Genomic DNA, 12,480 nt, shown 5'->3' on the forward strand with positions numbered 1-12,480 from the left:
TTCGTTTGGAACTTTTGTTGGTGTAATGTTTACTTATGTTTATTATCTATTTAACTTTGTCAATGAAAACACAGGATTGGGTCGGTTACATTCTAAATGTAATCTGCTACAGTTACAAAACTGTAATCGGTAACGTAACTTTGGGATTACCCAAAAATCAGTAACGTAATCTGATTACTTTCTGTCACGTTCTGACCATCGTTCGTATGTGTTTTCCTTGTTTTAGTGTTGGTCAGGACGTGAGCTGGTTGGGCATTCTATGTTTCATGTCTAGTTTGTCTATTTCTATGTCTGGCCTGATATTGTTCTCAATCAGAGGCAGGTGTTAGTCATTGTCTCTGATTGGGAACCATATTTAGGTAGCCTGGGTTTCACTGTGTGTTTGTGGGTGATTGTTCCTGTCTCTGTGTTTGCACCAGATAGGACTGTTTTCGGTTTTCGTTACGTTTTGTAGTGTTTGTATTGATTCGTGTTTTTAACGTTTGTTTATTAAACATGGATCGCACTCTACATGCTGCATTTTGGTCCGACTCTCCTTCACCACAAGAGAACCGTTACAACTTTCCCCTTAAGAGGCATTAGAAGAAGACAAAAATGTATGTTACCAATTGAACGATATCTATTGCATGATAAATCAATGTTAAAGTTTACATAGCTGGTCATATATGGATGTTAATGTTACTTTATGGGTTGGTTATGTAGGCTTCTTCTAACCCATCACTCTCTACTACATGTAATACGATTAAATTATATCTTTACATAAATATATATCATTTATAAGTCCAAAAATGGATGTAGCGATTACAGATTGCCCCTTTAAGTCTATCAAAAGTGTGTAAGTTTGACCATGTGTCCATTAGGCCTATGGGTTTGTTTTTTATCAGCATGAATTAGATTGAGCACTAAAAGCCCCACTTTTATTCCATAGGCTTGGATTCACACTATGCAGCTGTTGAGTTTGAGCATGTATTCATTAGGCCTATGGGTTTGTTTTTTATCAGCATGAATTAGATTGAGCACTAAAAGCCCCACTTTTATTCCATAAGCTTGGATTCGCACTATGCAGCTGTTGAGTTTGAGCATGTATTCATTAGGCCTATGGGTTGTTGTTTTTTATCAGCATGAATTAGATTGAGCACTAAAAGCCCCACTTTTATTCCATAGGCTTGGATTCACACTATGCAGCTGTTGCAAGAGCACATTTTTCACTGGCTGTCCACTGGTTTCAAAAAACAATGATTCATAGGCAGCTTAAACTTCTTGAATTCAACCATTATTGGGTTCAAATTGTTAGGTTAGATTACTCGTTGGTTATTACTGCATTGTCGGAACTAGAAGCACAAGCATTTCACTACACTCGCATTAACATCTGCTAACCATGTGTATGTGACAAATAAAATTGGATTTGATTTGAAATACACATTTAAATTTGTGAACAGCCATCTGCAAAAACCACAATCTGTAAAGAGCAAATAGCTGAATGAGAGTTATGTCAATGTGCTGTATAGATATCAATAATAAGTGATATCTGTATCGCCGTAGACTACACTGCTGTCATCCTTACCTCCAAGCGTTTATTCAAGTTGGATCATCTTTGGATGCTGACAGCAGTGGCACCATTGGAAGACATATCTTGGACTGTAGCCGACAAAAGCCTATTCCTGATCTTTTTCCCGCGACCCATCAAACATATCATACTGGTCTCTGACTTGTGGTCAGACTTGCTCAGGTGAAACCACCTTAAACGTTTTCAATGTTGATTTGAATGTCATTGAGAAAAGAAATGTGTCAAAAATATATTTTTCGCAAACATCCTTTTTGAATTTAAAAGTAGTTGATGAATTAATGTCATCTAGTTTTTCAATAGTATCTGTAATCTGATTACAATATTTTTTCTGGTAACGAAACGGATTACAGTTACCATTTTTTTTGTAATCCCTTACATGTAATACGTTACTTCCCAACTCTGTGTAAACATATGTTTCCCATGCCAATTAAGCCCCTTGAATTGAACTGAATTGAATGGAGAGAGAGAGAAACAGAGAGAAACAGAGAGAAAGAGAGAAAAGCTCTGGGGTTGTTTTCTGTTGAAATGGGAGGTTTACAGGCTTAGATGGGTGTTGTGACTTAACTCAAACACTCAGAGAACTGACAGAGCAAAGACAAGCGGGAGAGAAACATCTAAGACTGGATTAGTACACTGACACAGAGGAGAGGAGACACGGTGGAGAGAGTGGAGGGGAGAGGGGGGGGAGAGGAGACACGGGTGGAGTAGGGGAGAGGGGAGAGGAGAGGAGACACGGGTGGAGAGAGTGGAGGGGAGGGGAGGGGAGAGGAGATGAGACACGGTGGAGAGAGTGGAGGGGAGAGTGGAAAAAGAGAGAGGAGACACGGGTGGAAAGAGTAGAGGGGAGAGGAGATGAGACACGGTGGAGAGAGTGGAGGGGAGAGGAGACACATCTAAGACTGGATTAGTACGCTGACACAGAGGAGAGGAGACACGGGTGGAGAGAGGGGAGAGGAGAGGAGACACATCTAAGACTGGATTAGTACACTGACACAGAGGAGAGGAGACACGGTGGAGAGAGTGGAGGGGAGAGGGGAAGGGAGAGGAGACACGGTGGAGAGAGTGGAGGGGAGAGGAGACACGGTGGAGAGAGTGGAGGGGAGAGGAGAGGAGACACGGTGGAGAGAGTGGACGGGGGGAGAGGAGAGGAGAGGAGACACGGGTGACACAGGAGAGAGTGGAGAGGGGAGGAGAGGAGACACATCTAAGACTGGATTAGTACACTGACACAGAGGAGAGGAGACACGGTGGAGAGAGTGGAGGGGGAGGAGGAGACACGGTGGAGAGAGTGGAGGGGAGAGGAGAGGAGGGAGGAGACACGGTGGAGAGAGTGGAGGGGAGAGGGGAGAGAGAGGAGAGGAGACACGGTGGAGAGAGTGGGGGGGGAGGAGAGGAGACACATCTAAGACTGGATTAGTACACTGACACAGAGGAGAGGAGACACGGTGGAGAGGGGGAGGGGAGCTCTGGTATTGATCTGGGGAGGAGGGAGAGGAGAGGAGACACATCTAAGACTGGATTTATGACACTGACACAGAGGAGAGGAGTTAACAAACACGGTGGAAATGGAGGGAGATGGGGAAGGGACTTTAAGGAGACACGGTGGAAGAGTGGATGGGAGAAATGATTCCTTCTGAACTTTTGCGAGCATATTGTTTACTTTCATTTTTTTTTTATTTCACTTTTGTTTATAATCTATGTAATAACCATAGAGATCCTATTAAATTACTAGAGTGGCTGTTGTGATAACTTACTATCAATGGAACCAGTCAAACAGATATTTTTGAATAGATAGAGCAGAGACACACAATAACATTATATCTCTTTCATCTCTATCTGAGCACTATCATCTTTGTCTCTATCTCGTCTCTAGTTCATCTCATCTCTATCTACATATCTATATCACCTCTATCATCTCTATATACATCTCATCTCTATCTTATCTCATCTCTATCAACATCTCTTTCTCATCTCATCTCTATCTACATCTCTTTCTCATCTCTATCTACATCTCTATACCATCTCTTTCATCTCTATTTCAATTCTATCTCATATCTTATCTCATCTCTATCCTCATCTCTATCAACATCTCTATCTTATCTCATTATCAACATCTCTATCTCATCTCTATATTATCTCATCTCTATATTATCTCATCTCTATATTATCTCAACTCTATATTATCTCAACTCAATCTCTACAGTATCTCATCACTATCTCTCCTCCAGAGATGAGATAGATTTGAGATGGAGATGAGATAAGCTGAGATATAGATGAGATAGAGATTGAGATAGAGATGAGATAGATGGATACTTTACAGCATATTTCAGAGATAAGATTAGGCTGGGTATCAGTCAAGCAATACCTGAGGAGAAGTTGAATGACATGTGCCCTAGACTACCACGCAAAGGCACTATGGATTTATTTTCCCTGGTGGACACAGACATGCTCAGGAAAGTGATATTACAACTTCGACCTGCCTTCGCGATCCTATCCCCACCACCCTCTTCAAACCAGTTTTTAATTGCATATCTGAAGAAGTGCAGGCTATTGTTAAATCACACCCAGCCACTTTCCCCACTGCATTAAAACATGCTATGGTGAAACCCCTTCTTGAAGAAAAGTCATCTAGATTCATCTATTCATCTACTTCTGGCCCTTCTTTGGACACTGTGTTAACAACCCTCAGGACGAGCTTCAATGCCATACAACTCTCCTTCCGTGGCCTCCAACTGCTCTTAAACTGCTCTTAAATGCAAGTAAAACTACATGCATGCTCTTCAACAGATCGCTGCCTGCACCTGCCCGCCCGTCCAGCATCACTACTCTGGACGGTTCTGAGAATATAGGTACTACAAATACTTAGGTGTCTGGTTAGACTGTAAACTCTCCTTTCAGACTTACATCAAACATCTCCAATCCAAAATTAAATCTAGAATCGGCCTCCTATTTCGCAAAAAAGCATCCTTCACTCATGCTGCCAAACATGCCCTCGTAAAACTGACCATCCTACCAATCCTCGACTTCGGCGATGTCATTTACAAAATAGCCTCCAACACTCTACTCAACAAATTGGATGCAGTCTATCACAGTGCCATCCATTTTGTCACCAAAGCCCCATATACTACCCACCACTGCGACCTGTACACTCTCGTTGGCTGGCCCTCGCTTCATACTCGTCGCCAAACCCACTGGCTCCAGGTCATCTACAAGTCTCTGCTAGGTAACGCCCTGCCTTATCTCAGCTCTCTGGTCACCATAGAAGCACCCACCCATAGCACGCGCTCCAGCAGACTCCACTGGTCACCCCCAAAGACAATTCTTCCTTTGGCCACCTCTCCTTCCAGTTCTCTGCTGCCAATGACTGGAACGAACTGCAAAAAAATCACTGAAGCTGGGGACTCATATCTCCCTCACTAGCTTTAACCCTTGGCAGCAGTTATTAGAAAGCACAGCATTGATTTTCACTGCTACACAGACGATACACAACTTTGACATTTCTGTGTCACCAGAGGATATTATTAGACAGTGTAAATAATTACATGGATCTCAACTTCCTCCAGCTAAATCAAGACGAGACCAAGGTACTTATTGTTGGAGCCAAAGCACAGCGAGAGAATCTGGCCGCACACTTGAATTCACGGGAAATAAAGTTTAAACCTGGGTGTTATTTTAGATTCGGAACTCAATTTCAAATCACACATTAGAAATGTGACAAAAATAGCTTTTTACCACCCGAGGAACATTGCTAAGATGCGGCCGTTTCTCTCTCAGGCTGATACAGTTCGACTCATCCATGCTTTATTACAAGCAGTCTTGACTACTGTAATGCTCTCATGTCTGATCTACCCAAGAAGCCATTGGTCAACTACAAAACATACAGAATGCTGCAGCACGGGTACTGACCAAGACCAGAGGGAGAGCACACATTAGATCGGTTTTGAGGAGTCAGCACTGGCTGCCTGTGAATTTTAGAATTCATTGTAAAATGATTATATTGGTTTTGAAATCAATCCACGATTGTGCATCCCAATAAATGTCAGACACGCGTTTAAATTATGTACCCAGTCCTACCCTCAGGTCCTCTGGTGCTGGCCTTTTAACTATCCCAATACATAGGATTAACAGGCATGGAGAGGCTGCCTTTAGGTATTCTGCCCCCAGCCTCTGGAATAGCCTGCTGGAGAACCTGAGGGGGCCGAAACCATGGATATATTTAACCTCTCTGGGATATGTGGGACGCCTGGCCAAAACCCAGAGAAAATGCAGAGCGCCAAATTCAAATAAATTACTATAAAAATCAAACTTTCATGAAATCACACATGTAAGATACCAAATTAAAGCTACACGTGTTGTGAATCCAGGCAACATGTCAGATTTCAAAAAGGCTTTTCGGCGAAAGCAAACGATGCTATTATCTGAGGATAGCACCTCCGTATACAAAGAGAGAAAGCATATTTCAACCCTGTAGGAACGACACAAAACACAGAAATAAAAATATAATTCATGCCTTACCTTTGACAAGCTTCTTTTGTTGGCACTCCAATATGTCCCATAAACATCACAAATGGTCCTTTTGTTCGATCAATTCCGTCGATATATATCCAAAATATTCATTTATTTGGCGCGTTTGATCCAGAAAAACATCAGTTCCAACTTGAGCAACGTGACGACAAAATATCTCAAAACTTACCTGTAAACTTTGCCAAAACATTTCAAACTACTCTTGTAATACAATTTTAGGTATTTTTAAAAGTAAATAATCGATAAAATTGAAGACGGGATGATCTGTGTTCAATACAGGAAGAAAACAAACTGACGCTACCTTTCTGGTCACGCGCCTCTAACAAACAGTACACTTCAAGTGACCCTTGTTCAAGATGGCCGTACTTCTTCATTACACAAAGGAATAACCTTAACCAATTTCTAAAGACTGTTGACATCCAGTGGAAGCGATAGGAACTGCAAGGAGGTCCCTTAGAAATCTGGATTCCCAATGAAAACCCATTGAAAAAGAGTGACCTCAACAAAAAAAATCTGAATGGTTTGTCCTCGGGTTTTCGCCTGCTAAATAAGTTCTGTTAAACTCACAGACATGATTCAAACAGTTTTAGATACTTCAGAGGGTTTTCTATCCAAATATACTAATAATATGCATATCTTATCTTCTGGGGATGAGTAGCAGGAAGTTGAATTTGGGCATGCATTTCATCCGGACGTGAAAATACTGCCCCCTGTCACCAATTAAAAGAGATCTTAAAACACACCGTTTTAGCTTTGCTTTTCCTTGGGGTGCTTTTTAGTCATTCAGTTTTTATTGTTATTCTTTTGTTTGTTTTTCTACACTTATGTTTGTTGAGTGGTAAATATTTCTGTTTTTATTTTCAATGTTTTTGTTTATTTTTTCCAGTAAAGGACATTGCATTAGATTTCATGTCTGAAATGTGCTTTATAATAAAGCTTGATTTGATTTTATGAGATAGATATAGAGATGAAAATAACTAGATATGAGAGAGATGTGATGGAGATGAGATAGAGATAGAGAAGAAGAAAGAGTTGAGATAAAATAGGGATGTAGATAGAGGTGAGATTAGATAGAGATGAGATAAGATAAAGGTAGAGATGAGATAGAGATGAAGATGAGATAGACATGAGATAGAGATGACAGGGATAGAGATGAGATGGAGAAGTAGAAAGAGTTGAGATAGTGATAGAGAAGGTATAGATATGCAGATGAGAAAGAGAGAGACATAGAGATAGATGTGAGATAAGATAAAGATGTAGATAGAGGTGAGATAAGATAGAGATGTAGATAGAGGTGAGATAAGATAGAGATGTAGATAGAGGTTAGATAAGATGGAGAAGTACAAAGAGATTAGATAAGATAGAGATGTAAATAGAGGTGAGATAAGACAGAGATGTAGAAACAAATGAGATAAGACAGAGATGTAGAAAGAGATTAGATAAGATAGAGATGTTGAAAGAGATGATATAAGATAGAGATATGAGATAAGATAGAGCTGTAGATAGAGGTGATATAAGATAGAGATGTAGAAAGAGGTGAGATGAGGAAGATGAGAGAGATGAGAGGAGAAAGACACGTAGAAAGAGATGAGATAAGATAGAGATGTTGATAGAGATGAGATAAGATAGAGATGTAGATAGAGGTGAGATAATATAGAGATGTAGAAAGAGATGAGATAGAGAGGAGAGAGATGAGATAAGATAGAGATGTAGATAGATGTGAGATAAGATAGAGATGTAGAAAGAGGTGAGATAAGATAGAGATGTAGATAGAGGTTAGATAAGATAGAGATGTAGAAAGTGATGAGATAAGATATAGGTGAGATAAGATAGAGCTGTAGGAAAATATTAGATAAGATATAGATGTAGAACGAGGTGAGATAAGATAGCGATGTAGATAGAGGTGAGATAAAATAGAGATGTAGAAAGAGATGAGATAAGATAGAGATGTAGAAAGAAATAAGATAAGATAGAGATGTTGAAAGAGATGAGCTAAGATAGAGATGAGATAGAGATGAAGATAGAGGTGAGATAAGATAGAAATGTAGAAAGAGATGAGATAAGATAGAGATGTAGATAGAGATGTAGATAGAGGTGTAGATAGAGCTTTAGAAAGAGATGAGATAGAGGTGAGAAGATAGAGATGTAGAAGACGTGAGAAGATAGAGATGTAGATAGAGGTTAGATAAGATGGAGAAGTACAAAGAGATTAGATAAAATAGAGATGTAGATAGAGGTGAGATAAGAGTCTGACACCCCAACACAGCAGAACAGAGTCTGACACCCCAACACAGCAGAACAGAGTCTGACACCCCAACACAGCAGAACAGAGTCTGACACCCCAACACAGGAGAACAGAGTCTGGCACCCCAACAGAGCAGAACAGTCTGACACCCCAACACAGCAGAACAGAGTCTGACACCCCAACACAGCAGAACAGAGTCTGGCACCCCAACACAGCAGAACAGAGTCTGACACCCCAACACAGCAGAACAGAGTCTGACACCCCAACACAGGAGAACAGAGTCTGGCACCCCAACACAGCAGAACAGAGTCTGGCACCCCAACAGAGCAGAACAGTCTGACACCCCAACACAGCAGAACAGAGTCTGACACCCCAACACAGCAGAACAGAGTCTGACACCCCAACACAGCAGAACAGAGTCTGACACCCCAACACAGCAGAACAGAGTCTGACACCCCAACACAGGAGAACAGAGTCTGGCACCCCAACACAGCAGAACAGAGTCTGGCACCCCAACAGAGCAGAACAGTCTGACACCCCAACACAGCAGAACAGAGTCTGACACCCCAACACAGCAGAACAGAGTCTGGCACCCCAACACAGCAGAACAGAGTCTGACACCCCAACACAGCAGAACAGAGTCTGACACCCCAACACAGGAGAACAGAGTCTGGCACCCCAACACACAGAACAGCACCCCAACAGAGCAGAACAGTCTGACACCCCAACACAGCAGAACAGAGTCTGACACCCCAACACAGCAGAACAGAGTCTGGCACCCCAACACAGCAGAACAGAGTCTGGCACCCCAACAGAGCAGAACAGTCTGACACCCCAACACAGCAGAACAGAGTCTGACACCCCAACACAGCAGAACAGAGTCTGGCACCCCAACACAGCAGAATAGAGTCTGGCACCCCAACAGAGCAGAACAGTCTGACACCCCAACACAGCAGAACAGAGTCTGACACCCCAACACAGCAGAACAGAGTCTGGCACACCAACACAGCAGAATAGAGTCTGGCACCCCAACAGAGCAGAACAGTCTGACACCCCAACACAGCAGAACAGAGTCTGGCACACCAACACAGCAGAACAGAGTCTGGCACCCCAACACAGCAGAACAGAACAGAGTCTGGCACCCCAACACAGCAGAACAGAGTCTGGCACCCCAACACAGCAGAACAGAGTCTGGCACCCCAACACAGCAGAACAGAGTCTGGCACCCCAACACAGCAGAACAGAGTCTGGCACCCCAACACAGCAGAACAGAGTCTGGCACCCCAACACAGCAGAACAGAGTCTGGCACCCCAACACAGCAGAACAGAGTCTGGCACCCCAACACAGCAGAACAGAGTCTGGCACCCCAACAGAGCAGAACAGAGTCTGGCACCCCAACAGAGCAGAACAGAGTCTGGCACCCCAACACAGCAGAACAGAGTCTGGCACCCCAACACAGCAGAACAGAGTGTTAACCCTTCAAGTATCTAAGGGGGATAAAAGGCTGAGCTCTTAAATTAGTAGTAACCGACTTTTAATTATAGAAATGTACCAGTCGGGGAGAGATATCCCAAACGGCACCCTTTTCCCTATATAGTGCATTACTTTTGAACAGGGGCTCTGGTCTAAAGTAGTGCGCTATAAAGGGAATTGGGTGCCATTTGAGGCTCATAAAATCTGTTCAGGCTTCCTCTTGGTGAAGCCTGGGGTTGAGCTACGCAAATCCCCTGGCATGAGAGGAATGGAGAAGAGATATATATAATTAGTTTGCAGCTGCATAATTAGGATGCTGAGGAGTAGTGAAGTCTTCTAATCTTAGATATAGCTGGAGACTGCAAGGCCAGTCTGTGAGATGATGGGACTGGTGAAATGAGAGCTGTTGAGAACAGTATATTCAGGTAGTAGGGCTGCATCCCAAATGGAACCCAGCCATATATAGTGTATTACTTTTAAACTAAGCCATATGGTGCTATTTGGGATGAATCCTAGGTGTTGGAAGGTATTTCGTATATGGGAGGTACATCATGTAGCTCAGTGTAGCTTGTACGTTGTCCTCTGTAGCTCAGTGTGGTCCTCTGTTACTCAGTGTGGTCCTCTGTAACTCAGTGTGGTTCTCTGTTACTCAGTGTGGTTCTCTGTAACTCAGTGTGGTCCTCTGTTACTCAGTGTGGTCCTCTGTTACTCAGTGTGGTCCTCTGTAACTCAGTGTAGTTGTCTGTAACTCAGTGTGGTCCTCTGTTACTCGGTGTGGTCCTCTGTAACTCAGTGTGGTCCTCTGTTACTCAGTGTGGTCCTCTGTAACTCAGTGTGGTCCTCTGTAACTCAGTGTGGTTCTCTGTAACTCAGTGTGGTTCTCTGTTACTAAGTGTGGTCCTCTGTAACTCAGTGCGGTCCTCTGTAACTCAGTGTGGTTCTCTGTAACTCAGTGTGGTCCTCTGTAGTTCAGTGTGGTTCTCTGTAACTCAGTGTGGTTCTCTGTTACTAAGTGTGGTCCTCTGTTACTCAGTGTGGTCCTCTGTTACTCAATGTGGTTCTCTGTTACTCAGTGTGGTCCTCTGTTACTCAGTGTGGTCCTCTGTTACTCAATGTGGTTCTCTGTAGCTCAGTGTGGTCCTCTGTTACTCAGTGTGGTCCTCTGTAACTCAGTGTAGTTGTCTGTAACTCAGTGTGGTCCTCTGTTACTCGGTGTGGTCCTCTGTAACTCAGTGCGGTCCTCTGTAACTCAGTGTGGTTCTCTGTAACTCAGTGTGGTTCTCTGTTACTAAGTGTGGTCCTCTGTAACTCAGTGTGGTTTTCTGTAGTTCCGTTGGTAGAGAGATGAGCTTGCAGGTCAAATTTACGCTTGACTGTAAGTTGCTTTGTATAAAAGTGTCTGCTAAATGTGGTGTAAATATTCAGTGTCTTCAGAACGTATTCACATCTTTATACCTTTTCCACATTTTTGTGTTACAACCGGAATTTAAAATGTGTTTCATTTACATTGTTATGTCACCGATCTACACACAATAACCCATTTCGTTGAAGTGGAATTCTGTTTGAAGAAAATGTTCTACATTAATACAAAATGACAAGCTGAAATGTCTTGAGTCAATTAGCATTCCACCCCTTTGTTATGGCAAGCCGAAATAAGTTCAGCCGTAAAACTGTGCTTAACAAATCCCATAATAAGTAGCATGGACTCATTCCGTGTTCAATAATAGTAGTTAACATGATTTTTTAATGACTACCCCATCTCTGTACCCCACACTTACAATTATCTGTAATGTCCCTCAATCAAGTAGTGAATTTCAAGAACAGATTCAACCACAAATACCAGGGAGGTTTTTCAATGCCTTGCAAAGAAGGGCACCATTTGGTAGATGTGTCAAAATAAAAAATGGAGATGCTGAATACCCCTTTGAGCATGGTGAAGTTATTCATTAGAATGTGGATGATGTATCAATACACCTAGTCACTACAAAGATACAGGCATCCTTCCTAACTCAGTTGCCGGAGAGGAAGGAAACCACTCAGGGATTTTACCATGAGGCCAAAGGTGACTTTAAAACAGTTACAGAGGTTAATGGCTGTGATAGGACAAAACTCACAGCTGTAATAGTTGCCAAAGGTGAATCTAACATGTATTGTCTCAGGAGGTTGAATACTTATCTTATCAACATATATTGGTGTTTTATTTTTCATATATATTTTTTCAAATGTTAGAGTTTTTCTTCCACTTTGACCTTACAGAGTATTTTATGTAGATCGTTGACAAAAAAAATGACAATTTAATCCATTTCAATCCCTCTTTGTAACACAACAAACTGTGGAAAATGTCAAGGGGTGTGAACACTTTCTGAAGGCAATGTATGTTTATATTTGGTGTGTCCAGCTGGTATTCAGGGTTGATCACATTCAGTATCAGGTATGAAGGGGGAAACATAAAGAGAGCTCACCCTCCCTTTCCCCAAGTGCTAAAATCACAATTGGTATAAAGGGGCTCGATAAAGCTTGGTAAGCTACATTAAATATTGACAGAGTGATGGTATAAATGTATAATTTATGAGATGAGGGAATTTATTTGATTTCCCTAAGCACCATTTTAGAAGATCAATGAGTCCAGTCCAAAACTGTTACAGGTGAGAAGTAAGTTTACAACAGACT

The 12,480-nt window shown here is 42.2% G+C and overlaps 1 protein-coding gene across 1 annotated transcript in view; it reads right to left on the reverse strand.

Moving 5' to 3' along the window:
* LOC112231423 overlaps positions 1–12,480 on the reverse strand; it is a gene marked incomplete in the record, with an annotated part of 690,592 nt that overhangs the window by 405,631 nt on the left and 272,481 nt on the right.

Source organism: Oncorhynchus tshawytscha, linkage group LG33, assembly GCF_018296145.1.
Source record: "Oncorhynchus tshawytscha isolate Ot180627B linkage group LG33, Otsh_v2.0, whole genome shotgun sequence".
NCBI classification, from domain to species: Eukaryota; Metazoa; Chordata; class Actinopteri; order Salmoniformes; family Salmonidae; genus Oncorhynchus; species Oncorhynchus tshawytscha.